This window comes from Astyanax mexicanus, chromosome 9 (assembly GCF_023375975.1).
Source record: "Astyanax mexicanus isolate ESR-SI-001 chromosome 9, AstMex3_surface, whole genome shotgun sequence".
Classification (NCBI taxonomy): Eukaryota; Metazoa; Chordata; class Actinopteri; order Characiformes; family Acestrorhamphidae; genus Astyanax; species Astyanax mexicanus.
Window position 1 is genome coordinate 2,442,680 of NC_064416.1, and position 27,798 is coordinate 2,470,477.

General features: G+C 40.4%; 1 protein-coding gene across 4 annotated transcripts in view; it reads right to left on the reverse strand.

Moving 5' to 3' along the window:
- Positions 1-27,798, reverse strand: part of b3gat1a (beta-1,3-glucuronyltransferase 1 (glucuronosyltransferase P) a) — a 176,339-nt gene that overhangs the window by 81,572 nt on the left and 66,969 nt on the right. For 3 of the 4 annotated variants that reach the window (XR_007440781.1, XM_022664949.2, XM_049483775.1), the window contains exon 2: positions 665-909. The gene's annotated coding sequence lies outside the window, so the exon portion shown is untranslated. The remainder of the gene's footprint in view (positions 1-664; positions 910-27,798) is intronic. The other variant, XM_049483776.1, reaches the window with a different exon arrangement.

Consider the following 27,798-nt stretch of genomic DNA (forward strand, 5'->3'; position numbering starts at 1 on the left):
CATAAACTTAACAAAGAAACCAGAACTGAGCATAAACAGAAAAAACACGAGGACCACTAACAGACGTAAAAACGTACAAAGATCGACACGAGAGAAGGGAACACGGACTATAAATAGTGGTGGACACACACGGGAAACAGTTAACACCTGGGACTAAGGGGCGGAGCTACAAATGAACACAGGTAAGTGGAAAATCACTGGGGAAGAAACACAGAGAAGCACGGGTCACGTGGGAGACACAGACATGAGGAACAGGTAAATAACAGAGAAACATGACAACAGACCGGAAACAGGGCAAGGACGTGACAGAACTCTTCCTTTCCTGGGTCAGTCCTGATAAGGGCCAGTTTCATCGTTATAAAATGTTGTGTTTCAACCTTGAAACCTAATTCTAACTCTAACATTAACCTAAAACTTACATCCTTATAAACCTAAACCTAACTTCTAAAGGTTAAATTAGGATGTGGGTTTAGAGTTGGGTTTAGGGTTACATTTAATGCTGGGGGTTTTGGATATTTATTTATTTATTTTATTGAATCTACGAGGAATCACCAAGTAAGATCATACAAGTAAAGTGTTGGTTTCCAAACCAATGAACTCAAATGAGAGATTCTACTGTAGACGATGGACGAAGTAAAGAGAAAAAGTGATCACTTCTACTTACTTACGATTAACGGTGTGGCGTTTCTCCTTCTTCTTCTCCTCTTTTTCTGTGAACGATGTTTTTTCTGAGCTCCAGTAATCCAGTAAATTTTAATCCACACAGAGAGCTGATAGGACAGGGGTTCAGTGGACGGGGGGTATCTCTGGAGAGGAGATTCTGCAGAAGCTGGAGATGCTGGTGTTTTTCTGGAGGTTCTGCTGCTGGTCTCCACACCACGTGTTGGGTCACGTCCTCAGAGCAGGCGGCTGTGGACACAAGAGGAGTCGTCTGTTAAAGGAGAATGGGTCATTCTCATCCCCACACAAAGCCTCACATTGAGGCCAGCGGGTGGAGGGGAGGGGGGGCTCTCCAGCGCTCTTCTGCAGGACAGGATATATCCAGCCAATCAGGAGTCTCGATTTATAATATGCTCGTTAAAGTAGTCAGTGTAGATTTAATGTGATTTACAGATCAGAATTTAGTATACAAGCAACAGAAAGAGAGAGTACACTGCAAAAAATCCATTGGCAAAAACTAGACAAGATATATGCAAATTAAGACAAATATATGTATATTAAGCACAACAATCTGCCAATGGGGTAAGCTATATTTCCTCAGTAAGATTTATTAAAAAAGCAATGGCAACGTCTCAAAATGAGTGAAGAAACACCTAAATCAAGCAAAAAAAGTCACTGTTTTTGGACACAAGAATCAGAATAACTTGATTTTGCTTATTTTGAGTTCAAATCACTTAAAATAAGGTACACATTCTAAGTAAGAATGATTAAGATAATTATTCCTAAAATAAGCAAAATAATCTAACACTTACCTAACACAATGATTAGTAAGACAAAACTTCTTGTCAAAGAAAAGAATACGATTTTTTGCGTTAAAAATAAATCATTTTACTAGAGCAATTATTGTTCTTCCTTTTCTGGGGTAGCCCTGATGAGTGCCAGTTTCACCATCATAACATTTTTGATGGTCTTTTTTGCAACTGAACTTGAGGATACTTTCAAATTTCTTGACATTCTTCTTTTTGGATTGACTGACTTTGATTTCTTTACTTAGTTACTCAAATATTCACTATTATTCACTGTATACCTGTAACTCTACCTCTTCACTACTTTACTTTAACTGATGCTCTCAAACACTTTATTAAGAGACAAGAAATTCAAGTAATTAACTCTTGATGTGTTCAGCACAGCTGTTAACTGAAAGCCTGAATTCCAGGAGACTCTACCTCATAAAACTGACTGGAAAAAATGCGTTTAGTAGTAAACTACCATGCAGAACATTTAAAAATAAAGACTTTTAAGTGTCTACTCACAGCAGGAGAGGAGAATCTGATATCCCAAAGGTTAATACGAGAAAACTGTGTTTAATAATACTGGTGCTACTCATTTACCACATTAAAATTTCTGCTGTTTCCTCCGATCTTTATGTCCGTATAGACGCCATATCGAACCTGAACAGCCATCAGCAGCACGCCTGTGTATATATATTTATATATATATATCAACCCGGAGGGTCAGACCCAGGCCGCTCGATTTTCCTGCATCTTTTTCCAATATCCCCTCCTGCATGTTTGCTGTTGTTCTGGTTGCTCTGGCTGTGCTCCGGTACAGTGTTCCCACACTCTTATTGGCTGCTGCTGATCGCTAAAGCTGCTGTGTTTTGTAGAAACAAGATTTTAAACATGCTTCAGCAGATTCAGCTTCTCTGATCAGTAAAATCGAGGCTATTACTGCTAAACAGACCTTAGAGGTGTCCTGATCCAAACCCAGATATAATGTTAATAGATTGTGTATCAATTAGTCTTTGTTTTAACAGTGTTCTTCCACTAAAATCCACTTTTTCTTGGTTTTACTTTAAATTCAGCAGGTCTCTCTGAGTTGTTTATGATGAAAAGAAAACATTCAGAAAAACGTGTCGATCAGGAAAAGCACCGTGTCTACATCAACCCGTCAATTAGAATTAGTATTCATGGTCCCGCCCACCTCGGCTCGGGACCGCCCACAGGCAGAGCTAAAGCCAATCAGAGACGCCGTCTCGTCAGATAGGAGATAACTAACAGCGCTAGGAACAGCATGCAGTTCATTCCTGTGTTATTTGTGTGAATAACACATCAGTGTTTATATACTTTACCCAGTAATTCAGAGCTAAGAAACAAATAGTTAGAATTAGTCTATGGAGGAAAAACACCACCAGCCAAGTACAATTGAGATAGGTAGATGTATGTTTAGAACAGTTCTAGTTAAAACTATCTAAAATAAATATCCAGATCTTTACTTTCTGGACCTGGACTCTACCCACCTCTGTGTGTGAGTAACTATAGGTTTAAATAGGATCTCCGGTGGATTTGGTGTTTTTCTCTGAGAGACTCTAAGACTAGATCAGTGTCTGAACTGCACTTAGCAGGGTATTATTACACATGTAGTAAAGTAACATATGACATTGAAAAGACTGTAATTAGTGTAAAAATATCTTTGATTTAAAACGTTTTTAACTGAAACGTACATCTCGCTGCCTCCTAGTGTTGCAGTGATGTTAGCCAATCAGAGGCGATATGTTTGCATGTATGAATATTCATGAGCAAGAGACGAAATCCTATTGTTTCTCCCTGCCGCTCCACTCCTCCACCAGACTAAAGCAGTGTTATACTGGATGTAACTACTTTACACACTAACTAGAATAAAAAAAAAATATATATATATATATATATATATATATATGAATATTGCTACATCCATAATACAATTTGGTTGCAGATTTTCAGAGTATAATGATCGATTCTACATATTGCACAAGTGTCATCAATGATTATCAATAAAAATGTCTCTAACAATCTGACAATGACAACAGTTTTTCTTGGTTAAACAGTCATGCACTGTTAAATCTAATTTTAAGGCAATTAATCTGAGAAGATTTATTAGACTTACGTTTTCTTAATAAGCATTGTGTGTAAGTGTTAGATTATTTTGCTTATTTTAGGAATAATTACCTTAATCAGTATTACTTAGAATGTTCAACTTATGTAATTTTAACTAAAAATAAGCACATAAATTAGCAATCAAGTTACTCTAATACTTGTGTCTCTAATTCCCCTCTAATTGAGATGTAGATGCTTAAATTAAGCAAAGAAATCTGTCAAAGATGTTGTGATATAATCAGGTAAGATAAGGTAAGACTGGCTTAAATTTGTACATAAGAATTAGACTAACTTGACTGGTGACTTTTTTGTACTTATTTTGAGTCAAATTGTAAGTAAGTTTAGTAAATAAGTAAAACTATCTTACAGTTACACAGTACTTAGTGCGACACTGCTGGAACAGCATTAGCATTACCCTCTAACCATGCTAAGCGTTAGCTCTTTAGCCATCTAGAGGTGAGTATTATCAGCCTGTAGCCTGCTGCTAACTCCAGCTATCAATGCTGGAGCAGCATTAGCATTACCGCTAGCGGTTAGCTGCTAATGCTAATGCTCCAGTTTTAGTGGAAATATGTAAACCTAAGCTTACTGTAAATAAACAGAAGGACTTTACTCAAATAAACAGTTTTTCAGGAGAAAACATGTGTAGATTACCATCCAGCACTTGTTTGTTTTAATGTTTTATTAAGAATTACAGTTTTGTTTACGTAGCTTAGCTTTACAGGTCTCACTATCCAGCGATATAATCTGCAGCTATGATTTCTCAAATTAAGCTTTTATAAAAACTCACTTCATATAAAGTCAGTAATGACTGTATATAAGGCTTTATAATGTGTTACACACTTATATAAAAGCACACTTAATTTAAGAAATCATAGCTGCATGTTATACTGCATTATACCAAAATATACCAAATCTGTGTTTTAGTGCATTACAACACTACTACAGTGTACAATGTTCTCACGAACAGATATTACAAAGCATTATAAGCCCTTTCTTTATAAACCCTTATACTTGTAGTTTATAATGTGTTTTGAATGTCTTATGAGTTACAAGTTGTTATAAAGGCTTATTACTGTCATTATAATAAGGTATTATGCATGTCCTATAATGCGCTATGAATGCATTTATAAGGCATTATGAACACAGGGTTCATAGGAAGTGTTACCAAATGTTCTTCTCTAGTGTTTATTCCTTTTTTCACAATATCAATAAATCAATCAATCAATCAATCAATCAATCAATCAATTTATCAATCAATCAACCAGTCTTTATTTCCACTCGGTAAATATTGGTGTTACATGGGAGTCGGAGGGGTGTGAAGGAGGAGGAGGACGTAAGTGCAAAGATATTTATTATAATTAAACAGACAAGATAAATCAAAATAAACAAAACGCGGGTAACGCAAAAACAAGGCTTGGATGATATAAACAAGAAACACAGACTAAGAAACTAAGACAAGGAAACATACGGGTAGCAAGGATACATACTGGAATCTGGATACAAAGGATACTGGATACAAGATACAAAAGACAAAAGACTCGACACTGAACATTCTAACAGAGGGGCTTAAATACAAGAGGAGAGTGAGAAACACCTGGGCTAGGAAGACGAGGGGGCGGGGTTACAAACAGGACACAGGTGAGAACACTGATGCTACAGGGCAGGGCTGGGGCGGAGCTAGGGTGGAGACAAATACTAACAACAACAATAGCACATGGCTGTGAACACTGACAGGAAAACAGAGGGGCAGGAGCACAAGAGACCAAACGAGGGAGAAACAGAAGACAGACAAAGGCTAAACTGTGACATTACCCCCCCTCAACGGCGCCACTACCAGAGGCGCCGAGAGAGAGGGAACAGGGACTGGACAGGGGACACGAACGGAGACTGGACATTAGACTGGGACAGAGACTGGACTGTGGAGGAGAACATAGACTGGGCTAGGGGCTTAGACTGGACAAACGACCTAACAGGGGACTGAGACTGGACAGGGGACAGAACAGGAGACGGAGACTGGACAGGGAACGGAGACTGGGACTGGACAGGGGGCTCAGACTGAACAAACGACTGGACTGGGGACTGAGACTGGACAGGGGACAAGGACTTGACAAAAGACTGTACAGGGGGCTTAGACGGGACAGAGGGTTGGACACTAGACAGGAATGGAGACTGGACAGGGGGTTGAAACACAGACTGGACAGTGGCCGGGAACTGGGACTGGATAAGACTGGGCAGGGAAACTGGGACAATTACATGGACAGGGACGGACACAAACACAGTGACAGGGACGGGAACAGGAAAACCACCGGGGACAGGAATGGGAACAAACACAGACACCGGGACCAGGACAGGGAGAGACACGGGAACAAACACTGGTGGGTGCCCAGGACTGGCGAAAGTCTGTACGGAAGTCCAAGGAGCCAGCCTGGGCACAGTTCTGGGGGCAAAGACAGGGGGCCTTGGGGCAGGCCTGGGGGTATACAAAGTTCTGGGAGTGGGCACAGGGTCAGAGACGGCCGGAGCCGCGGGCACAGGGTCAGAGGCGGCCGGAGCCGCGGGCACAGGGTCAGAGGCGGCCGGAGCTGCGGGCACAGGGTCTGGAGCAGTGGGTACCACGTGGGCGGCAGGCACTGCTGGTGCTGGAGCTGAGGCTGGAGCAGCGGGAGCTGCAGGAGCTGAGGCTGAGGCCGGAGGTGCTGGAGCTGGAGCTGTGGCAGCAGGTGCTGGAGCTGGAGCTGTGGCAGCAGGTGCTGGAGCTGGAGCTGTGGCAGCAGGTGCTGGAGCTGGAGCTGTGGCAGCAGGTGCTGGAGCTGGAGCTGGGGCAGCAGGTGCTGGAGCTGGAGCTGTGGCAGCAGGTGCTGGAGCTGGAGCTGTGGCAGCAGGTGCTGGAGCTGGAGCTGTGGCAGCAGGTGCTGGAGCTGGAGCTGTGGCAGCAGGTGCTGGAGCTGGGGCAGCAGGTGCTGGAGCTGGAGCTGTGGCAGCAGGTGCTGGAGCTGGAGCTGTGGCAGCAGGTGCTGGAGCTGGAGCTGTGGCAGCAGGTGCTGGAGCTGGAGCTGTGGCAGCAGGTGCTGGAGCTGGAGCTGTGGCAGCAGGTGCTGGAGCTGGAGCTGTGGCAGCAGGTGCTGGAGCTGGAGCTGTGGCAGCAGGTGCTGGAGCTGGAGCTGTGGCAGCAGGTGCTGGAGCTGGAGCTGTGGCAGCAGGTGCTGGAGCTGGAGCTGAGGCTGGAGCAGCGGAAGCTGCTGGTGCTTGAGCTGGAGCTGAGGCTGGAGCAGCGGATGCTGCTGGTGCTTGAGCAGGCGCGGCGGGTGCAGCTTGAGCAGGCGCGGCGGGTGCAGCTTGAGCAGGCGCGGCGGGTGCAGCTTGAGCAGGCGCGGCGGGTGCAGCTTGAGCAGGCGCGGCGGGTGCAGCTTGAGCAGGCGCGGCGGGTGCAGCTTGAGCAGGCGCGGCGGGTGCAGCTTGAGCAGGCGCGGCGGGTGCAGCTTGAGCAGGCGCGGCGGGTGCAGCTTGAGCAGGCGCGGCGGGTCTAGGAGCTCGTGACCTGGGAGTAGGCACAGGAGCAGAGGCTGGACCCCCAGGCACAAGAACTGGGGTAACAGCAGGCACAGAGTCAGAGGCGGCCGGGGCCGCGGGAACTGGGTCAAAGGCGGCCGGGGCCGCGGGAACTGGGTCAGAGGCGGCCGGGGCCGCGGGAACTGGGTCAGAGGCGGCCGGGGCCGCGGGAACTGGGTCAGAGGCGGCCGGAGCCGCGAGCAGCGCTGATCCAGAGGCGGCCGGAGCCGCGAGCAGCGCTGAAACAGAGGCGGTGGGTCCTGCTGGCGAAGAAGCCGCTTCAGCGGGAGCCGAGAGTGCGGCTGCCGCCAAGATCCGGACTGGAACCGCAGACTCAGCAGTGGGCGTGGCTGAAAACACCGGACCGGAGCTTGCTTCCGGAGCAGGAGTCGAAAACCCGGAATCCAGCCGGGCTGTACAGCTGGGATCTGGCCGAGCTTGAGAGCTGGGAGTCGGCCGGGCTTGAGAGCTGGAAGGCGGCCGGGCTTGAGAGCTGGAAGGCGGCCGGGCTTGAGAGCTGGAAGGCGGCCGGGCTTGAGAGCTGGAAGGCGGCCGGGCTTGAGAGCTGGAAGGCGGCCGGGCTTGAGAGCGCGGTGGAGTTAGCAGGCTAGCTAGCTTAGCTGGAGCTGGGCTGACACTCTCCACCCCACGGAGAGGCGCCGGGAGCGGTTCATCCCCCCGAATTAGCTCCGCGAGGAACCGGAGATACGCCAGGTCCGCCTTCCTCGTGGCATTCCTCTTCGCTACGTCCATATTTGGGTCGAGTCTTATGTTACATGGGAGTCGGAGGGGTGTGAAGGAGGAGGAGGACGTAAGTGCAAAGATATTTATTATAATTAAACAGACAAGATAAATCAAAATAAACAAAACGCGGGTAACGCAAAAACAAGGCTTGGATGATATAAACAAGAAACACAGACTAAGAAACTAAGACAAGGAAACATACGGGTAGCAAGGATACATACTGGAATCTGGATACAAAGGATACTGGATACAAGATACAAAAGACAAAAGACTCGACACTGAACATTCTAACAGAGGGGCTTAAATACAAGAGGAGAGTGAGAAACACCTGGGCTAGGAAGACGAGGGGGCGGGGTTACAAACAGGACACAGGTGAGAACACTGATGCTACAGGGCAGGGCTGGGGCGGAGCTAGGGTGGAGACAAATACTAACAACAACAATAGCACATGGCTGTGAACACTGACAGGAAAACAGAGGGGCAGGAGCACAAGAGACCAAACGAGGGAGAAACAGAAGACAGACAAAGGCTAAACTGTGACAATTGGTGAATGTCGCTGTAAGTACTTATGAGTTATAAGTTATTATAAAGGCTTATTACAGTCATTATAATGTATTATGCATTTCATGTAATGCACTATGAATGCATTTATAAGGCATTATGAACACAGGGTTCATAGGAAGTATTACCAAATGTTGTTCTCCAGTGTTTCTTCCTTTTTTCACAACATCAATAAATCAATCAATCAATTAATCAATCAATCAACCAGTCTTTATTTCCACTCTGTAAATAATGGTGAATGTCGCTGTAAGTACTTATGAGTTATAAGTTATTATAAAGGCTTATTACAGTCATTATAGGGTATTATGCATGTCATATAATGCGCTATCAATGCATTTTTAAGGCATTATGAACACAGGGTTCATAGGAAGTGATTATAATGCAGGATCTGTTAAACTGTCTGGAGGTACAGTGTGTTCAGGAGGTTTTGTAAACTCTCTGTTCTACAGCTGCATAAATAAATGACATATTTCAGTTCAGCCTCTCTCAGCTTTTCAGTGCTTTTTCAGCAGAACTGAAGAAGAAACTGATAATTAACTTCTCTTTTTCTGCTTTAATAGCTCTTCCGTCACGCCGTTCCCATGCGACTGAGGTGTGTAGGTGTAAATCCTGAGCCAACCTGCAGAACATGCAGAGGAAGCTGCAGACTCTGGATCAGCGCTGACAGGAGCCTCGGCGTTCACTATAAATAGTGCGTCCTCCGAGTCCTGCCTCCAGGAAAGCCGAGCTTCTGCACGTCTGCTGTAGAAGAAAGCATCCAGCATCATCCTGCACTTTTTATTTGAGCTGTTTTTGGTTGTTTTGAAGTTTTATTTTTTGATAAAGTCCAAAAAAAAGGTCTGGTGTGTCGGAAAAGCATATGAGATTCCAAGCAGCAACACCTTCTGAGGTAACTGACCAATAGAAACCTGTTACACTAACCTGATCAGCTATGCCTACTTAAAAAAAGTAGATTAAATTATACTAAGCATTATTATGCTATAGTGCACTAAAGTGTTTTTGTGGCCACATTATTATTAATCAGTATATTTAAAGAGTGCTTTTAAATTGTACTTTTTTATACTTTAATTACAGTATAAAAATAGTACAAAAGTCTAACGTATTAAAGTGTACTTAACACTGTACTACAGTAAAGTGGAACTATTTTAAATATACTTAAGATTACCATTTAACCATTTAAACTACTTCATGTATGTAACCCCATATATATTTTAAATATGCTTACAGTAAAATTATAATATATTTAATAATGAGTATTACAACTGTATCACTATTTATTTATTATACACCAGGTATATTAGATTAGAAATGTACTAAAAATTGATGTTAAATATATGTGATCTATATTTACATTAGAGTACAAATATACATGCTTCTTGTTCTTGTCTTTTTTAAGTAAGTAGTACACTTCTAGTATACTATGTTGGTATAAAAATATATTTTAATATACTGTACTAAAATTTTTAGCGTGTTACAAATTTACTTAAATGTTTTTTGTAATTAGTAGTAGTAATTTAATTTACTTTCTAAAAGGTTACATGATACATTGTACTTTAACTGAACTACTGTAACAGCTGTTTTTAACACACTTTTGCTAAAAATGTACAAAAGTATATTTGTAAATAAGTATTTTAGAAGTATATTTAATTACATTAAACTGAAAGTGTACTTCATAGTAGTCTATTTATTTTAAATACACTATATTGTACTAATTAAAAAGTATGATCAAAGTTTACTTTCAAATATTTGATGAAAGCGTAATTTTAATGTACTTTTAATATATTTTAAGTAAGTATATAAATCTGTTAGTATATTTACAGCATAGTTAGATCTTTCTCAATATGTTTTAAGTACAATTAAGTATATTTCATTTTTTCCATTTTCTCCTAATTTTATCTGACCAATTGTTCCACCCATTCAGCTGCTACTCATCTGCATATCCCCCTATCACTAGTGATGCTCCAACACCAGCAGCCTGAAGATTAGAACATGCCTCCTCCGATACATGTGAAGACTCCAGACTGCACCTCTTTTCCAACTGCACTGATTTTAGACTTGATGATAAAACACAGTGGATCAACACCAGCAGATGACAGACATGTCTCTCCAAACCATCACTGATTGGTGGAAACTTCACTCTAGACCTCGAGCAGTTTGGACTGTGTGTCTCTCCACTCTTCCTCCAGACTCTGCTCCCTTGATTTACTTTAAATGAAATGTAAAATGTACTGATGATCAGTGATGGTTTGGAGAGTCATGTCTGTCATCTGCTGGTGTTGATCCACTGTGTTTTATTATCAAGTCTAAAGTCAGTGCAGTTTTGTTTTCCCACAAAATCTTACAGCACTTCATATCTTACAGCTTCCCTCTGCTGAGAACTACTTTTATAGAGATGCAGATTTCATTTTCCAGCAGGACTTGGCACACTGCCCACACTGCATACCAAAAGTATCAATTGTTCTTATATAATATTCTAATTTTCTGAGACACTGATTTTTGGGTTTTCATTGGCTGTAAGCTTCATAATCATCAACTATCAAACAAATGCTTAAAATAGATCACTCTGTGTTTAATACATCTATATAAACTGAATTACTGGAATAAAGTAGCTTTTCAATGATATTCTGATTTTTTTTAAGTGCACTAGTAAGTCCTTGTATCCATATACAAAAAATAAATTAACACCTAAAGATTTTATAAAGGGCAAAGAAACTCTTAAAAAAACGAATCTCCCTCACAGAGAGTGTAACAGGATTTGATGCATGCTCTTCACAAACCCTGACCACACCTCAGAGACAGGTAATCCTATCAGGTAGAGTCAGTTCAGCACCTTCACAGCCCTGAGCAGCATCAGCATCAGCTTCAGCCTCTCCATAAACTCACGGTTATTTCCGTCGCCATCCCCCCGAGGAGCGTTAAACCAAGCTCTGCTGAGAGATCCGCTATACACACACTCTCGCGCACTGAGAGAAAGAGAGAGAGAGTGGCTGTATGTGACCTATGGGGGATCAGTGGATTAGTATTGATTGAATGTGCCAGTCTGCAGGCAGCAGGGATGAATCAACAGCTTATCAGTCTCTATCTGTCCCAATACACTCATACAGATTCCCACTCCAACCACAGCTCTCACCAGTAACACCATCATAAATCAGAGCTCCCACCCGCAGTGTGTGGAGGAACACGTGTGTGAGCTTTACACTGAAGAGAAATGGTTTAAAATGGTGCTGCGGTTGAGTTACGTCAACATCCAGATCAAATTAATCAGATATAAACGGACCTTTACTGAACGCTAGTAATGGTACGATCCACTTTTTTCAGCTCTGATCTGTTTCTGATATAAAACTGATATAAAAAAGGCACACTGATATTCAGCCCAATCAGCTCTCCCTTCTGCCCTGCCCCTAAACCCATACATCACCCAGAGCCCCTCCCATATTTGAGCATTTTTCAAATTTGACACACCTGAAATTCAGTGATTTTTCATTATTTTAAAATGTTCTTCATTGTAGATTAATATAAAAGTTGTCCAAACTATGAAGAAAAACATATGGGATAATTTAATAAACAAAAAAAAGTGTTAAACAAACCAGAATATTCGTCTCACCGCCATCAGAGGCACACTGATACTCCCTCCTGCCCCGCCTATAAACCCATACATCACCCAGTGCCCCTCCCAAACTGCCCCTCCTATTTTCTTTAGCATTTTTCAAATTTGACACACCTCAAATTGAGATTTATCTTTGTTTTAAAATGTTCTGCATTTTAGCTTAATACTAAAATCATCCAAACTATGAAGAAAAACATATGTAATTATTTAATAAACAAAAAAATCATTAAACAAACCAGAATAAGCGTCTCACCGCAATTAGAGGCACACTAATACTCAGCCCAATCAGCTCTCCCTTATGCCCCGCCCCTAAACCCATAAATAACCCAGTACCCCTCCCCTCCTATTTGTTTTTCAAATTTTTCAAATTTGACATACATTCAGAGTTTTTAAATTATATTAAAATGTTCTGTATTGTAGATTAATACTAAAGTCATCAAAACTATAAAGAAAAAGAGTAACAAAGAGCTATCATCAAAGGGTAACATCAAAGGGTAGGCAAGAATTAAGGAACAAAACAAGATCAAAACAAATAATAATAAACACTGACAATAGGATAGATAGTTGTACAAGAATATAATTGTAAATGAGCCCATTATATAGGGCTAAAACCATGTGGCTAGTACTCAGGTGATCTACTCCTAGTACTCTGTGTGCTGCATTCTGGGAAATGTAGTCCAGATTCTGCAGATATCAGGCAGAGCTGACTGTGGGAGTGGTAATGCTTTCAGTGCCAGGTGTGACACCTTTCTGCCCCGCCCCTAAACCCATACATCACCCAATGCCCCTCCCAAACTACTCCTATTTTTTTTTAGCATTTTTCAAATTTGACACACACACTTTAAGTTTAGTGTTTCTTAATGATTATTTTAAGATGTTCTGTATTGTAGATTAACACTAAAGTCATCTAAACTATGAAGAAAAACAGTAACAAAGAGGTATCATCAAAGGATAACATCAAAGGGTAGGCAAAAATTAAGGTTGGTGAACAAAACAAGATCAAAACAAAAGATAATGAACACAGACAATAGAAAAGATAACGTGTTGTACAAGGATAGAATTGTCAATACTCAACAAAGACTAAAAGCAAATGAGCCCTATTTTTTAGGGATAAAACCATGCGGCTAGTACTCAGGTGATCTGCTCCTAGTACTCTGTGAGGTGCATCCTGGGCAGTGTAGTCCAGATTCTGCAGACTCCAGGCAGAGCTGACTGTGGGAGTGGTAGGAATGTTTTAGCGCCAGGCGTGCCACCTTTCCCTAAACCCATACATCACCCAGTGCCCCTCCCAAACAACTCCTCCCATTTTTTTCACCACATTTTTTCAAATTTGAGCTGAGGGTGGAATCAGCTAAAATCAGAGGGTTTAGTGTTTCTTTAAGAGGTGGTATCAGTGTCAGAGTGGTATAGTGGCACTACCGTATTCACTATTGCACTACTACTGCCTCACGCTACCGCACACAGGCCCGGGCCATCACCATGGTAACTGTTTTCACCCTTTCACGGACATCGTTAGAGGGGGATCTGCAGGGGCATCGCAGAGGTCTCGACTCAGAGAGCGCGAGAGAGAGAGAGAGAGAGAGAGAAAGAGGGAGAGCGAGAGAGAGGGAGAGCGCGAGAGAGAGAGAGAAAGAGAGAGAGAGAAAGAGAGAGGGAGAGAGAGAGAGGGGGAGAGAGAGAAAGAGGGAGCGAGATAGAGGAAGATATAGAGAAAGAGAGAGTACGAGAATGTGAAGGAGAGAAAAAGATAGAGAAAGAGGGACAGATAGAGAGAGAGTGCTATACATAAAAATACTCTCTCTCTCTCTCTGTGGCTTTCTCTTTGTCTCTGCCTCTCTCTCTATCTCTCCCTCTTTCACATTCTCTTACTCTCTCTCTTTCTCTATATCTTCCTCTATCTCACTCCCTCTTTCTGTATTTCTCCCTCTCTCATTTTTTCTATTACACACTCTTACTTACTCTTATCTCTCCCTCCCTCTCTCTCTATGTCCCTCCTTCTTTATATGTTTCTCTGTCTCACTCCCTTTTTCTGTTTCTCTCTGCCCCCTCTCTTTCTAATCCAAATAAGCTTTATTGGCATGACCATAGTAAATAACAGTATTGCCAAAGCATTAATTGATTAAATGATTAATTGGAAAAATAAGAACAACTTTTGATCAGTTATAACATCTACATAAACAATTCACATCTACATAAATAAATAATTTGCTTCATTTAAATTAGACATTGATTATTATTGTAATTGATTGTTTAGATATTTTATATATATATATATATATATATTTTTAATTATATGATTTATATGATTATCTCTGTTTTAGAATCTGGTGTTTTGGTGTGTTTATGACTAAACTAACTAACTCTCTCTCTCTTTCTCTCTCTATCTCTCTCTCTACCTCTCTCTACCCCTCTCTATCCCTCTTTTTCTCTCTCTCTCTTTCTCTCTCTCTACCTTCACTCTCTCTCTATCTCTCTCTCTCTCTGTCTCTACCCCTCTCTATCCCTCTTTTTCTCTCTCTATCCCTCTCTCTACCTCTCTCTACCCCTCTCTATCCCTCTTTTTCTCTCTCTCTCTTTCTCTCTCTCTACCTTCACTCTCTCTCTATCTCTCTCTCTCTCTGTCTCTACCCCTCTCTATCCCTCTTTTTCTCTCTCTATCCCTCTCTCTTTCTCTCTCTACCCCTCTCTATCCCTCTCAAATTCAAATTCAAATAAGCTTTATTGGCATGACCATAGTAAATAACAGTATTGCCAAAGCATTAATTGATTAAACAATTAATTTATCAGTTATAACATCTACATAGACAATTCACATCTGCATAAACAATTCACATCTACATAAACAATTCACATCTACATAAATAAATAATTTGCTTCATTTAAATTAGACATTGATTATCATTGTAATTGATTGTTTGGATATTTTATATATATATATATATATATATATATATATATATATACACGTACACATACATACATATACATATATATATATATATATACATATACACACACACATATATATATATATATATATATATATATATATATATATATATATATATATATATATATATATATATATATATACAGTGAGTCCAAGAAGTATTTGATCCCTTGCTGATTTTCTTTGTTTGCCCACTAATAAAGACACTATCCTTCTGCACTTTTAATGGTAGATATATTCTAACATGGAGAGACAGAATATCAAGACAAAAATCCAGAATATAATTTTAAAGAATATATTTTAATTAATTTGTATTTCAATGAGGAAAATAAGTATTTGATCCCTCTTGCCAAACACACTCAATACTTAGTGGCAAAGCCTTTGTTTGCAAGCACAGCGGTGAGACGTTTGTTGTAGTTAACCACAAGTTTAGCACACACACCAGGGGGAATTTTGGCCCACTCTTCTTTGCAGATCCTCTCTAAATCATGAAGGTTGGTGGGCTGTCGCTTGGCAACTCTGACCTTCAGCTCCCTCCATAGATTTTCGATCGGATTGAGGTCTGGCGACTGGCTGGGCCACTCCATGACCTTAATGTGATTTTTCTTGAGCCAATCCTTTGCTGTATGTTTAGGGTCGTTATCATGTTGGAAGACCCAACCACGGCCCATTTTCAGATCCCTGGCAGAGGGGAGGAGGTTGTCCCTCAGGATTGTGCGGTACATGGCTCCATCCATCTTCCCAGTGATGCGGTGAAGTAGCCCTGTACCCTTGGCAGAGAAACACCCCCAAAACATTATGCTTCCACCTCCATGCTTGACGGTGGGCACAGTGTTCTTGGGGTCATAGGCAGCATTTTTCTTCCTCCACACATGGCGGGTGGAGTTGAGGCCAAAAAGTTCAATTTTGGTCTCGTCTGACCACAAAACCTTCTCCCAATAACTTGGTTTATCTTTCAAATGATCATTGGCATACTTGAGGCGCGCCTCCACATGTGCTCTCTTCAGCAGGGGTACCTTTCGGGCACTGCAGGATGTGAATCCATTGTTGCGCAAAGTGTTGCCAATTGTTTCCTTGCAAACTGTGGTCCCAGCTGCCTTCAGGTCATTTGCTAACTCCTGCCGAGTGGTTGCAGGACGATTTCTGACCGTTCTCAGCATCATTGCCACCCCACGAGGCAAAATCTTCTTTGGAGCACCGGGCCGAGGTCTGTTGATTGTCATGTTATACTCTTTAAACTTTCTGATAATTGCACCAATAGTTGTTACTTTCACATCCAACACCTTACTAATCTTTTTGTAGCCCATTCCAGCTTTGTGAAGGTCAACAATTCTGACTCTGAGGTCCTGTGACAGCTCTTTGGTTTTACCCATGTTGGAGACTTGAAATCTGTGTGATCTGTCTGATTCTGTGGACAGGTGTTTTTCACACAAGTGATTAGTGAGAACAGGTGGCTTCAGGTCAGGTAACAAGTTGATTGGGAGTGTCTAACTGGTCTGTAAAAGCCAGAACTGCTAATGAATACTAAGGGATCAAATACTTATTTCACTCCATGAAATACAAATCAATTAATATATATTCCTTAGATTTATTTTCTGGATTTTCTTTTTAATATTCTGTCTCTCCATGTAAGAATACATCTACCATTAAAAGTATAGAATGATCATGTCTTTATTAGTGGGCCAACGAAGAAAATCAACAAGGGATCAAATACTTCTTGGACTCACTGTATATATATATATATATTTTTTAATTATATGATTTATATGATTATCTCTGTATTAGAATCTGGTGTTTTGGTGTTTATGACTGAACTAACCCACTCTCCCTCAGACTGTGACACTCCTGCACATACCTGCCAGCCAGAGCAGGACTCCGCTCCTCTCCCAGCACCACCCTCAGTTTCTGTTCATCTGATAAATCAGTGAACCCAGAAATCTGCTCTCTGAATTTGGGAAAGTATTTATCTCTGATGTGTTTATATTCATCACAGTGGAGGAGAAAGTGCATCTCCGTCTCCACCTCTCCCCCCCACACACTGATCACACAGCCTCTCTCCTCTGGGCAGCCAGGTCTTCCTCTGCCTGCCTCGCTCTATAGCCAGGCTGTGATCACTCAGTCTGTACTTGGTAAGGAGGTTTCTGTGCTGAGGATCTCTGATAGAGTAGAGATACGGGGCCAGTGTGTAGGTGTCTCTGATGGACCGGTAGCAGATCATTTTGTTTTGCTGAGTTGTTGTGGTGTCCCAATGTTCCAGATAAGAATTTTGTGAGAGAGAGTTTGATTATTTGTTGAATTGGAATTTGGTCAGCAGGAGGGGTCTGAACTGTAGAGCTGCTGGATGGTAGCTGATGAGTGAGCTCTAAAACCAACTGGCAAAGGGGATTCCTTGGGTTCAGCTCCTGGGCCTGAAGTGCTTTAAATTGCAGTGAATTTGGGGAACTTGCTTTTAAATGCATCCAGAATTTCAGTGCCCTTTTTTGGATTTTTATAGCCAATGGGAAACGGCCTAATTCAGCTCTACATGCATTGTTTGGTGTGTGTCTTTGCACTTTTAGGATTTTACGGCAGAATTCTACCTGTAGGCTCTCAATTGGGTGCTTGTCCCATGTAGTGTAATTGATTCCGCAGGCTGGGCCTCTCTCTATCTCTCTCTCTATTCCTCTCTCTTTCTCTCTCTCTATCTCTCTCTATTCCTCTCTACCCCTCACTCTCTCTCTATCTCTCTCTCAAATTCAAATCCAAATTCAAATAAGCTTTATTGGCATGACCATGTTCAACAGTATTGCCAAAGCATTATCACAACACAAGTGGACAAGTCTAAACATTAAGAAAAACAGACGTATAACCAAAAATAAATACATAAACATAAAATCTACTGAACACTATTAAAACATTTGAACAGCTTTATGAACAACATAAATGTAAATGTAATGTAATATGTAATATTTATACTATATAAAGGGGTACAGAGAAAAAATACATAAAGATGTTCACATTCAGGGCTGTGTGGTGTGGTGTGTATGTGTGTGGGTGTGTGTGGGTGTGGTGTGTGTGTGTGGTGGGTCACTCACTGTCCGGCATGTTGTGGCAGGCTGAAACGTATCGTGCTGCCAGGGCACTGATGTCTCTCTCTTCTCCTAACAGGACGGGTAGTTTGTGGGTATCAGAGAGACGGCTGAACTGGGGGTGAATTTGATTAATTTGTCTATAATAAATTTCCCGTATTTGATTATATTTCTCACACTGAGTGAGAAAGTGCAGTTCTGTCTCTACAGTGTTGCTGTGGCACTGCTGGCACACCCTCTGCTCTGCAGCGGCCGGTCTGTACTGCCAGGCTGTGTTCACTCAGTCTGTACTTTGTCAGCGTGGTTCTGTGTTTGAGATCAGATATTCAGCTACAGTGTACTGACGCTTTAGGGCCAGATAGCACTGCATTCTGCTCTGTGCTTGTGTTTTAGTGTTCCAATGGATGATGTAGTTTGTTTTTTGGAGTGTGAGAATTTGGTTTGGTCTAATTGAGTTGAGTACAGGCTGGTCCTGATGGTGAACAGTGTTAGTGTGTGTTGGTGAACTCAGGCTCAGGACCAGCTGTGTGAGGGAACTCTTTCTGTTGCTCAGCTCTTGGCTCTGCAGGGCTTTATAGTGATAGGAATGGGGGTCACTGTTTTTTAGGTGTAGCCAATATTTAACAATTCTTTTTTGAATTTTGAGTAGTAGTGGGTATTGTCCTAATTCAGCTCTACAGGCGTTGTTCATTGTTTTTCTGTGGACCTGTAGAATACTCTTACAGAATTCAGTGTGCATCATTTCTGTGGGATGTTTCTCCCATTGGTCAAAATTATAATTTGGTTGTGCCCCCCATACCTCACTTCCATATAGGAGAATTGGTTCTATAACTGATTGAAATAATTTGAGCCAGATTTTGATTGATATTGGGATGGGAATTTGGCCTGCATGCTTTCTCTCTCAGTTCACTTACTGCTGGACTGAAGTTTCCGGTGGAACTGATCTTCAGTCCTAAATAATTGTATTCTTTACAGCTATCTAATTTGTGTGTCCCTATTGTGAAACAGGAGGTGCCTCCCTGAGATCCGGATCTGTTTTGGAAAATTATAGTTTTGGTCTTTTTAAGGTTTACTGCCAGGGCCCAGGTCTGGCAGTACTGCTCCAGCAGGTCCAGGTTCTGCTGTAGACCCTGCTCTGTGGGGGACAGCAGGACCAGGTCGTCTGCGTAGAGCAGGAATTTGATTTCGGAGTCGTGCAGAGTGAGACCCGGGGCTGCAGATCCTTCTAGAATAGTGGCCAATTCATTAATATAAATGTTAAATAGTGTTGGACTTAAGCAGCAGCGCTGTCTCACTCCGCGCTCCTGAGAAAATAATTCTGTTCGCTTGTTGCCAATTTTTATTCCGCACTTATTATTTGTGTACATAGATTTAATAATGTCATATGTTTTACCCCCTACACCACTTTCAAGAACTTTGTAGAATAGACCGTTATGCCAAACTGTATCAAAAGCTTTTTTAAAATCAATAAAACATGCAAATATTTTCTTTTTGTTCTGTTTTACGTGTAAGTCAATTAGGGTGTGTAGGGTGTAAATATGATCTGCTGTGCTGTGATTTGGAATAAATCCAATCAAGACACTGTGCTTCATAAGGAAGTCTGTAAGTCTCGAATTCAAAATGCTACAGAATACCTTCCCCAGATTACTGTTCACGCAGATGCCTCGGTAATTGTTAGGGTCGAATTTGTCTCCACTTTTGAAAATGGGAGTTATAAGACCTTGACTCCAGATTTCAGGGAAGTAACCTACACTCAGAATCAGATTGAACAGTTTAAGAATGGCCAATTGGAATTTTGTACTAGTGTTTTTGATCATTTCATTTAAAATGCCGTCAGATCCACAAGCTTTTTTAGATTTCAGGGTTGATATTTTAGATTGAATTTCCTGCTCAGTAATGGGGGAGTACAGGGGATTCTGAAAGTCTTTTATTGCTAATTCTAATGTTTTTAGTTCTTCTGTTATATTTTTCTGATCAGTTGTTATATTGGTGGGTATTTTATTATATAGTGATTTAAAATGTGTGGTCCAAATTTCTCCATTTTGAATAGCCAAATCCTCTGATCTAGATTTATTGAGAGAATTCCATTTGTGTTGATGGACTCCTCAATTAGTGTCAGCTGTTTGTGTGCATATTGTGCTTTTTTGATTCTGAGTGTACGTTTGTAGAGTTTTAATGTTTCACAGTACTGAAGGCGTAAATCTGCGTTATATGGGTCTCTGTGTTTCTGATTTGACAATTTACGTAATTCTTGTCTAATTCTTTGACATTCTGTGTCAAACCATTTATCATCTTTAATTTGTTGGGGTTTGTTCTTTAATTGTTTTAATTTGCGTATTTTTGCAGTTGAAATGAAAATATGGTTTACATTTCTAACTGCCAGATTGATGCCTTACTTTTGATTGATTACTGTGAGTGTATGTGGTGTCCAGAAAGTTGTCTAAAAGTGTTTGAATTTCTTGATTTCCAATTGCTTTCTGGAACTCTTCGGTGCTGTTTTGGGCCCATCTGTACGGTCTCCGGATGTTGTACAGCTTGCTGGGCTGAGTGTGTGCTGTGCTGTTAGTCTCTGTCCTTTTAATGAACACAGTAATTGGACTGTGGTCAGACAGAGGGGTTAGTGGTCTAACAGAGAATGCACTGAGAGAGAAAGGGTCTCTGTGATCATGTAATCTACTGTACTGTTCCCAAGAGGTGAGCAAAATGTGTATCTTCCTAAAGAGTCCCCTCGTGTCCTACCGTTGACAATGTACAGACCGAGGCTTTGACAGAGCTGCAGGAGGTCCCTTCCATTTCGGTTCACCTGTAAATCAGAATTATATCGAGGAAGGTTAATTATGTTTCTTGGGTATTGGATCCTGTGCGTGCGTTGAGATCCCCACAGATCAAAATGCTTCCCTGGGCCTGGAAGCTGCTGATCTGATCATGTAAAATAGGAAAAATGTCTTCATTATAACATGGGGATTCACTGGGAGGAATATAGACACTACATAAATAAATGTCTTTTGGAGTGTCAGTAATATCTTTGTTAATTTTAAGCCAAATATGTGATTTTTCCAATTTTATTGGGACTACAAATTTTGATAATTCTGATTTATACCATATAATAATTCCACCAGAATCTCTACCGCGTTTAATATTAGGGTGTTTAACAGAGGGAATGATAATTTCTTTATAGTTTGCGGGGCAGTGAGTGATGGTGTCAGATCTACACCAGGTTTCTTGTAGGATTATGATGTCAGTGTTTTTTGTGTTATATGTGAATTCATTGTTTTTAGTTTTGTACCCGAACAGAGATGAATTTATGCCCTGAATGTTCCACATTGAAATTGATAGTGTTTTCATTTTAAAAAGTGTAAAAGTGGGAATTATTTTTAAGAATGAGATAAACCAATGTATTTAAGAATTCAAAAATGTATATCGTCGCTGTCCAATGAAAAACACTTATCTCCAAAACAGCAACTTTACAGGAGAGAGAAAAAACCTTGTAAGCTTTCAATGGAAGTCAATGTAAAAACAAGTTTATTTCAGGTCATTTTGAAGCGTTTCTATTGGTCCATTCATCAAGAAATTTTGACACAGTGTAAGAGACAGTTTGTTTGTTCAAATTATGTAGTAAACTAAAAATCGACAAATACGGAGATAAGTGTTTTTCATTGGACAGCGACGATATGTAATTATAAACAAACCATTAGTTGTCTATGTACAATTACATTCATATACATTCATATATATATACATATACATCTTTCTCTCTCTCTCTCTCTTACTCCCTCTATCTGCCCCTCTTTCTTTACATCTGTCTCACTCCCTCTTTCTGTTTCTCTTTCTCTCTCTCTGTCTGCCCCCCTCTCTCTATCGCTCTCTTTCACATTCTCTCTCTCTCTCACTCCCTCTTTCTGTTTCTCTTTCTATCTCTCTGTCTGCCCCTGTCTCTGTCGCTCTCTCTTTCACATTCTCTCTCTCTGTCTGTCCCTCTCTCTATCCCTCTCTCTGTCTCTCCCTCTCTGCATCTCCCTCTTTCACATTCGCTTACTCTGTCTTTCTCTGTATATCCCTCTATCTCGCACCCTCTTTCTGTCTCTTTAATTTTTTCTATCACACATTTTTACTCTCTCTCTCTATCTGTCCCTTTCTTTATATTTCTGTACATTATCTGTGTAAATTTTATTATAATATTTCTGCTATATATAACAGTGCATCCCAATTTTTCCAAACAATTTTTGAAACATTTTAAATCTTTATTTTACTTTTATTGTTGATGATTATGAAGCTTACAGCCAATAAGAAACCCAAAAATCAGTGTCTCAAAAATGTTGAATATTATATAAGACCAATCTGTACTTTTGGCAGTGTGGACATTGTACCAAGTCCTGCTGGAAAATGAAATGTGTACTCTCTCTCTCTCTCTCTCAGACTCCGGCTGCTGATGGAGAAGCAGCATGACCTACTGTTCTCTCTCTCTCTCTCTCTCTCTCTCTCTCTCTCTCTCTCTCTCTCAGACTCCGGCTGCTGATGGAGAAGCAGCATGATCTACTGTACTCTCTCTCTCTCTCTCTCTCTCTCTCAGACTCCGGCTGCTGATGCAGAAACAGCAGCATGATCTACTGTACTCTCTCTCTCTCTCTCTGTCTCTGACTCTGGCTGCTGATGCAGTAACAGCATAACCCGGGATTTGACCTGGAGATCTTTGGATCATAGTGACAGCATGGTAGACTAAAGTTTAGTTTATGCTCAATCTAAAATACAGAAATACAGAGGACAAATTTATTTAGCACTGGATATTTCTCAGTCAGTTTTATGAGGTAGAGTCTCCTGGAATTCAGGCTTTCAGTTAACAGCTGTGCTGAACTCATCAAGAGTTAATTACTTGAATTTCTTGTCTCTTAATAAAGTGTTTGAGAGCATCAGTTAAAGTAAAGTAGTGAAGAGGTAGAGTTACAGGTATACTAATCCAGATTATGAGAAGCAACAACTACTCAACTAAATAAAGAATCACAGCAAAGACCATCAATAATGTTATGATGATGGAACTGGCACTCATCAGGACTGTGCCAGAAAAGGAAGAGCAGGAGTTACCAGCCTCAGAAACAAACGAAACAAAAGTTAACAGCTCCCCGGATGAGAGTATCTAAAAGCTTTTTACAGAGTATTTTAGTTTGTTTAACACTGTTTTTAAGCTACTACATGATTCCTTATATGTTCCTTTATAGGCTATTCTTTCCATCCTGCTGCTTTCTCTATGCTTTGCTAAAGCATGGAATTATTAGAGCCAGTTCTGTAACTCATAGCGTGGAGGGAGCTTGGGCGTGAGTGGTGACAGAATGTGAAGTGGAATGATGATTTATAAATTGCCGGCTGCTCGCTTTTATCCAGCAGGTGGAAAATGTGACGGCGGAGACAACAAAAGCCCGTCTGCTGAATTTTTGATGTCCGGTAAAGTGATGCCGCAGATAATAGCCGGGTCCAGACTGCTGAAGACGTCCGTCACTTACAGAAAAAAACGGAGGGTTTTTAATGAAGGAGCTGGCCATGCTTTTCGGACGATGTTATGATTAATTCAGTAAAATGCTTTATTCTGGGGAAAGCGGCCGATATCAATAATTTAATGGTGGGCACTGGTTCAGACTCAAGTCAAGTAATGAAATACAAATACTTTGTTACGTTACTTAAAGGAGAACTCTGGTTTAAAATACACTTTTGTTGTAGTAAAACTGATCAAAATGATAAAAAGTTGTTACCTTTATTGAATAGCTCACCTTAGTTCTCCCACAGCTTTCTGAGATCCAGCAACTTTGTACTTTTTGCCCAGCACTCTTTACAAAAGCCGTATTGGCTTTTAAAACAGTGTTTTTGAATAAGCTTTTTAAGTTATTAAAGCCTCGTTTTAAATGTCAGGGCTCTCCAGATTCTAGCCAGGAGGTGTGGGGCTACTTTGGGCTGGATAACGGTGTAAAAAGTGAATTATCAGGGCAAATTATGCCCCAAAATGGCCGTTGTAAAGAGTAATGGGGAAAAAGTACAAAACTATGGACCTCAAAAAGCTGTGGGAGAGCAGAGGTGTGCTGTTCAACAAAAGTTTAGTACTTTTAATCATGTTTTACTACAGCAAAAAGTCCATTTTACACCAGAGTTCTCATTTAAGTAGAAATGTAGGTTCTCTGTACTTTTTACATTTTCACACAATTATCTGAACTTTCTACTCCTTATATTTTAATAGAAATATCCTTGTTACTTCTATTTCATTTCAGCTGGTTTTCATTCCGGCTTCTCATCGTTCAATAAAACTGAATCTGATTGTGATTGGATGTAGAGAAGTATAAACATATACCATTCCCACTCCCTATTGGTTTATACTGTGATCCATCACACCTGCACATGCCCCCAGCCACCACCCCCCCAAATAGTGTAGTGCACTATAGGACTCTGTGGGCGTGGCCTAAGCTTTTGTTTTTAGTCTTATTGCCTTAATTTTTTCCCCTTACATTACTTTTACTTGTATACTTTAAGTAGTTTTGAAACCAGTACTTTTACAGTACTTTTAATTAAAGAGTAAAAGAGTAAAATACTTCTACAGAAGTATTTTATTAAACACTAGTATCTATACTTCTACCTACAGAGTAATGAATCACCTGTGCACTGGAGATTTTTTACACCAGGACGTCCAGACCAAGGTCCAAATCAAAGCAGTTACACTGTATTATGTACTGTATTTAATTTGGTTAGATTTAATCCAGTTTTACACTGCAGTTTAGTGACTGAGCTCAGATAGAATATGTATAAGGATATTTATTCAGGTGTAATAGTGAATAAATGTTGTATATTTTGGTATATTTGATCTTTGAAGTTGTTTGTTAACGTCATGCATTAGTTCATTCGTTATTTGCTATGATTACGGTTATTTTGAAACACACCCCAATAAATTACAAATGATCTGAAGCAACCAGAAAACAAACAGAAGCAAGTGATCAAAACAGGATATTATGCGTAGTATGCAATGAGGAGATGTTGGCAATACTTCGCAAAGTCAGCAGCTGTGTCCAACACTGGGGAGCTATTTACTATTCCCCACATTCCCAACATACAGGTCACTGTGAGTACTGTGAGTAACTAATTCTCAATGCATTTAATTTTACAATATTACAGAATCATTTACAGAATCCATACACACAAACATATGTAAATATGCAATCATCAAACAAGCAACTCATTCATCTTATTAATGGATTATAAAGTATTTACAACCTAATTATAACCATTAATAATCTGCTTCATAAACTATTAGGAACCCATTTTAAAGGAGCCTTATTTTAAAGTTGTACGTTTTTTTGGTCTTTTAGACTGGACCAAGGTTCTTGGCACCTTTAACACCTGCTATTTGGGTTTGGGATCAAACTGAAAAGTACAAAAAAATCTTATCAAAACAGGAATAACACTGTTGGCAATACTTTGCAAAGTCAGTATCTGTGTCTAAAACTGCAATATTCTCTTTACCTTACTCTGAATGCTGTGAACAACCATTTTTCAATGCATTTCATTTCAGAAAAGCTCATTTACAGAATCCATTCGCACAAACATTAAGTCGCTGGTTCGAATCCCAGTTATGCAGCTTGCCATCAGATGATGGAGCCCCGAGAGTGCACAGTTGGTCTTGCTCTCTCTGGGTGGGAACAGTAGATGGCGCACTTTCCCTTCATCACTCCTAGGGTGATGTGGATCAGCACAAGGCTGCGTCTGTGAGCTGATGTATCAGAACCGAGTCGCTGCGCTGCTTTCCTCCAAGCGTTGGGGGGCATCACTAGTGATTAAAGGGGGGATATACAGCTGAGTAGCAGCTGATTGGGTGGGAGGATATAAAAAAACATCTAAACATCAAACAAGCAAACTATTCACTATAGCCCACTTGTGTAGCAGAGCCGGTGGGCGTGAACAAAAGAGCTCAGACAGGAAGTTATCAGAACATCAGAGAGGAATGATATCCCTCTTTAACCGACTCCCTCTTTAACTGTGGGATGAAGAAAACATTCCCAGTCTAACCAATAGAGAGAATAAGAGAGTGAAAAAACACATTTACGAGGGATGCGGTTGCCATGACAACACGTTAACTCCTCCTCAACCTCCCGAGAGCAGTTTCAGGGTGTGGTGGAGATGATAGGAGCATCATGGCATCAAGTCATGGCCGGTCATGATTTTACCAGATTGAAAACCTCTGGAATATAATCAAGAGGAAGATGGATGATCACAAACCATCAAACCACCAAACTGAACTGCTTGAATTTTTGCACCAGGAGTAAAGCAGCATAAAGTTATCCAAAAGCAGTGTGTAAGACTGGTGGAGGAGAACATGATGCTGAGATGCATGAAAAAAAAACTGTGTTTAAAAACCACTCTTAAATACTCTTAAAACTTTATGAATATGAACTTGTTTTCTTTGCATTATTTGAGGTCTGAAAGTTCTGCATCTTTTTTGTTATTTCAGTCATTTCTCATTTTCTGTAAATAAATGCTCTAAATGAGAATATTTTATTTGGAATTTGGGAGAAATGTTGTCTGTAGTTTATAGAATAAAACAACAATGTTCATTTTACTCAAACATAAACCTATAAATAGCAAAATCAGAGAAACTGATTTTTTTTCTTTTCCAGAGCTGTATATTTAACTTATTTCTTTATAAGGTTTCTAATCTAAAGATGGTTACAACACTTTTACATTGTGAGGTTTAAAAAAAAACATGTTTAAATTCCTTTGATTTTCTCTCAGGAAAGTCTTAATTTTAAAGAAATGGTTATAGACTGCATGTTCAAATAATTGATATTTATGACAAAAAAAAAATCACTCCTGTTACTAAAACTTATTCCTGTTACTAGCACTCAGAAATGTTCTAATCCATATTATGAGAAGCAAGAACTACTCAACTAAGAGAAGAAAAGTAAAAAATAATAATTAAAGAAAGTATCCTCAAGTGCAGTCACAAAGAAGGAAATCAAAAATGTTATGAGGATGAAACTGGCACTCATCAGGACTGCCCCAGAAAATAAAGAGCACAAGTTACCTCTGTTGCAAAGGATAAGCTCATCAGTCTCAGATATTATTACCAGTGTTTCCTGTATTTTGGTTTGTTTTTGTTTGTTCACGCTTAACTGAAATAGATAGCTACAGATCCCTCTCTCAGACAAGGTCTACTGGCTTATCTTGTTGTGTACTGTCCAGGGTGGTTTTATGCAGGTTTCCTTATTGTGACATTACAATAAGTAAGGAGCAAAAAACGGCTCATAGAAGCTGAATATTATTCCTGACACCAAACTTATTCAGCTGATTCACAAAAAAAAAACTAACAAAAAAACTGACGGATGGATTTTTTTGGTGTTTGGAGTGTTTATAGTGTTTATAGGGGCAGTCAAGACTCAAGTGAGATTTGCATGATATATGAACCCTATAAAGAACCCTAAAAAGAGTATTTTTGTTTGTTTAACAATTTTAAATTACTACATGACACCAAACTCTTTCAGCTGATTTACAGAAAATGGATGGATGGATAGATTTTTTTGGTTTTTAGAGAGTCTATAGAGTTTATATGGACAGTCGAGACCCAAGTAGGAACACAAAAGCACACAAAAAGTGAGTTTTGCATAATATGTCCTCTTTAACCAACAAAAGAACCCTAAAAAGAGCCAGAATTTCCATCAGAACCTCTTACATGTTTCCATTCCCCCGATCAGGACCACTCAGGAAGAGCAAGAG